This window comes from Triticum dicoccoides, chromosome 4A (genome assembly GCF_002162155.2).
Source record: "Triticum dicoccoides isolate Atlit2015 ecotype Zavitan chromosome 4A, WEW_v2.0, whole genome shotgun sequence".
NCBI lineage: Eukaryota > Viridiplantae > Streptophyta > Magnoliopsida > Poales > Poaceae > Triticum > Triticum dicoccoides.
In genome coordinates this window covers 712,261,997-712,266,695 of record NC_041386.1, presented here as the reverse complement: position 1 = coordinate 712,266,695, position 4,699 = coordinate 712,261,997, and positions in this window count along the sequence as shown.

Here is a 4,699-nt window from a genome sequence, read left to right as displayed (position 1 = left end):
AGTGAGAGAAATTGGATAAATGAAATGAGCTCAAATTTAGTGTTGGTAAGTTACATAGGTATGGTCATGCCCTGGTAAATTTTCAGATCATTCGCGTAAGCCTAACTAGTACTTACTTCACAAAGCTTCTCTCGAGATAGAAACTTTGGAAATTTTTTGAGAAACATTTACTAGGAAAATGGAGCTGAATATTATCATGTGGCAATGCTTTGGGTATGGAAGAGTGCCCAAAAAGTTTGAGGGTAATAGGAGGGGTCTAGATAAAACTTGCTTTGGAATGTGCCAATCTGGCCATAAAATATAAATTGAACCTGGGCTCACATAGATGATTTGACCGAGCTTCAATTTGGAGGAGGGTGATAATTTGGGCATACGAAGGAAATGTATAAATTTCATGTCATTTGGATATATAAAAATGGTACTTCCTTCACAATGCTTGTAGGTGGACAGAAACTTTGGAAATTTGCCGAGGAAGATTTACTGGGCAAATGGAGCTGAATTTTGTCATGAGGCAATGGTTTGGATAGGAAAGAGTGCCCAAAAATGTTTAGGGCAATCAAGAATATATAAATAGCACTTCCTTCACAAAGTGCTGTTCTGAACAGAATAGGAAAATGAATATTGTTGAATTATTTTTGAACTAGGCAAGGAAGGATTTTTACATATTTGATGAAGATATGACCCAAAGAATTTATGAGATTTTTTTGGGAATTTCGGGAATGACAAAAATATAGGTTGCTTCACAACCTAGGGCAAAAATTGACACATGGACATTACACATAGGCAAAACTGATGAGGTGGCGCCTAGTCATCACAATCCACCACAATTTACAAGGTTATGACCATCTATATTGGTCGTTATCAGTTAGAAATAAGGCAGCGGACCAACACTATTTGCTTTATGACCATTTCATGTAAGGAAATTATGACCTTTCTGACCAAAATGGTCGATATGGTTTAGGGTTTGGATCCCCCCGGACAGCTGTTGACCAATTGGTCTCAAATGGTCGTAGATTTATGACCAATTCTTCCAGGGTCACTGACAGAAGGTCACAAGTTGACATATTTCTTGTAGTGGTTACATACTACCTAATGTGATAAAGGGGTTGAATTTGAAAAGTAAGGGGCTGCATTATTTGGAAGCAAGAGCATCGCCAAATATAGTGAGATTTCGGGAAATGGATGGAGGCACACCGTAACTTGGAGAAAAAAGAGTGCTCTAGTAGGAGATGGCATATTTGTGGTAAACCATGCACACATGCTCTCCGGTTTATATTCTCGAAAAAGCCAAACTAGAGGATTATGTTGATCAGTGCTTCTCGCTGGCAAGATTTCGAGCAGCATATGAGGGAATTCTCATGCCAATTAGGGGCAGGTTCCAATGGCCCAAGGTAAATCCTGGATTTGATATGATCCCTCCAAACTTACTAAGAGTGTTGGACGTCCAAGAACTAGGAGGATAGAAAATTACGTCGAAGGTGGAACCGACAGAAAACATAAATGCAAAAGGTGTGGAGCATTAGGCCATCTTCAAAAGACTTGCAAGGAGCCAGAGATGAAAAGTGATGCGGTCCGAGATGCTACTCCTCCGCAGTATGTCTTTCATGAGTCTAATTTCTTTCACTTATATACTAATTTTATGATACTCCTCCATGGTATTTCTTTCATGAGCCTAATTTCTTTCATTTGTATATTTATTTCATGATGCCACTCCTCAGATTGTTACCAAAATACCTTGAATATTAATTACTAACAATATTGTTTTGAACTGTAGGAAATATTAAAGGCTCAAGCAAAAATTGCAGCTACTTCTCCTAAGACACCCAACTAAGCAAGGTACTCAACTTGATACTCATACAAGTCCAATGACTAGGCGAAGGACAACAACTATTGCAATCGCTTCTACACCTCCGAGTGCATCTACAAGGAGCAAACCTACTGCTCCTAGCCCTCTACGACGAGTTTAGTGCATTTGGTTGGGAGAAAAGTGATCTTTTGCTTATGGTTGTGAGAACCATGATGAAGGGTGGTAGTGTAAACCATGATGTGTTGATGTTATCTTTGTTTGAACCATGATGTGTTGTTGCTATCTTCATTTGAACCTTAACGTATTGTTGTCAAATGTTGCTGAAATGCTATCAAAATGATGTCAAAATGCTATTTTATATATGTTCAATGATGTAAACTAAGATTGTGTTGAAATGTTGTCGAAATGTTGCTGAAGTGTTGCCGAAATGCTGCTGAAATGTTGTCAAAATGCTGCCAAAATGTTGCTATATTGATGTTGAATGATGCAAAGTGAGATTATGTTGAGCCGGTCTTGTTTACATGTCAAATTGCTGCTGAATGTTGCATTCTAGTTGCTCTTTTGTTGCTCAAATGTAAGCTTCGAATGTGAACAGGTAAGGGCATAGAAGTCTTTTTGGATGGTGTTAGTCTCAGTTAGGCACTAGTGGTATTTGGCTAGAAAAAATTGAAAGTAGTGCTATATTGACAAGTTAATTTCTCATAGTGGTATTTTGGCAAGTCCGGTTTCTCACAGTGGCATTTTGGCTATTGTCTCATTATTCTATGGCTGGGGGGCCATGCCCCCCCCCCTCCGCCGCTGGTCCTGGGTGAACCGATAGACAGATGTAATATCTCTTCCTTCTTGTCCCATGTAGGTAGTCGAAAAGTTGAAGATATGGAACAGAAGAATCACCCATAGTACAACGACATAGAATATCACCCATGTAGGCGTACTTGGGTAGACGCACATCCACAGCACCGTCTATAGTTACCGAAAAGAGGCAGCCGCCGCCAACGGCGTCCACTATTCCCTTTCTCTCAGTAAGGAGCGGCATTGGAGTAGTTTCTCGATAACGACACCGACTAGAGGCGTCGATGATCTACTGTTGCAAGGCCACGATGTCCACTAGGCGACCTTATATACACAAAATTATGAGGAAGTTTACTCTGTAGTCTGTCCAGAACGACATCAGTTAATGGGTATATGAGTGGCCCCCGTTGGAATTCCGCATTTCCCTTGACGGAGGTGCACGGTATGTCCTTGTCCTCTCCCAACACACAGGTTATCACGGGAGGAATAACAGGTCGGATGCGTAGCACCTAAAAAGTGAAAGAGAACATTGGCAGAGAGAAAACTATTCCACCAGTTTACAATGGAAAAGAGGAGAGTGTCACTTACGAAGTTTACTTGATGCACTTTGCCACCGCGGGAGTAGTGCGAAGGGTTGAGATGGCCAAGCCTAAAATTGTTTCTCATGCTTTGACCTTCAGCTCGTAGTTTTTGGCCGCTTCCTCGTTTTTCCTTTTCGCCGCTCGCTTTGCCCATGTTTGAGGTACATATGGCTATGTTTTCACTACTTTAAAATATTTGAATGTACAGAAAAAAAACCTGAATGTAACATATGTTGGACTGTAATTCCTACGCCGCGGACACCGAGGACGATGTATGAAATTTGTTGGACGAAAGAAGTAGAGAATCATTCCTCGTCGACGGACCAAACCAAGAATAGCACTTCTATGTAACCATAATCCATTAGCCACCTTCCTGAGAGTTTTCATAGGACAATGGATCAAGTATCTAGTCTAAATTATGCGTGCCTCGGTTACTGTCGTTGTAGAAAAACCAAGCTATGCAGTTTTAGGCTTCGACATGCCACGTGAGTATGCGCGTTAGGTACGCAGATTCGAAACCTCAAGTGCACCGTCCCAAACAGGCTTTCGTCCGCTTTATATATAAAGCAATAAAAAAATACATGGTTGAACCATATAAGGAGATGGATGGATACAATGTCAATCCCAGGATAACCGGAACATGCAGCACACACAACCATGCCATTGAAAAAAGATTATAGGAGGAACTGAAAACAAGACCACACTAAGCCCTATAGCACCTAAGCTCCACGATAACGCTGCTAGGAGGGAGAACGACGCTATGTGTTGCCATTGTCGAGTCCTCAGCAGACACAAGTTTTCACTCGGAACCCGGACACAAAGAGGAGCACCACGACGACTTCTTTAAGAAGATAACGACACCCGCAAGAATCGTTGTCGTCGGCGACAAAGCGCCGAGCTTTCGCTCCGCGGCTTCCCCATGTCACCACGAGGACTCCAGGGCAAGCGCACCGAGCAGAGAACTCCAGACCTGGATCGGGGCACCGCCACCGTCAGAGACAGAGAGCGCGCCCAAGCCACCCGCTGCACCACCTCTCGGCATCCACACGACCAAGAGGTAAGGCCATAAACGTTGCCATGGTGTTCGCCGGAGCCAACCAAGCGGACTGTCATATGGGGTCGCCACCCCGGCATCCATGTCCAAGACTCCACCAATCGATCACGTCATGGTGCATCCACCACGGTAGGAGGAGTAAAAGGCATCTCCTTCCACTCCTAGCTAGGCATCAGCCACGGAGTCTAGGTCGACGCCTTCACTGTAGGAGGCACCCACGCCTGCGTCTCTAGCCGGTCCTGGTGGACCCGGGAGACACTACCATGCGACTACCGACGGCCATCATCGAGCTCGCTCACACGATGCCATGCCCGTGGCCTTTGATATCGACCAGCCCGACAATGTGGCAGAGCCCCCACTATGCCCGTGAGGAGAGTAATCTCAATGCCTACAGGCACCACCCAGATCGATCCCAAGCACACCTACCTGGAGCGTGAACCCCACCCACCCACCTAGCCAGGCAAA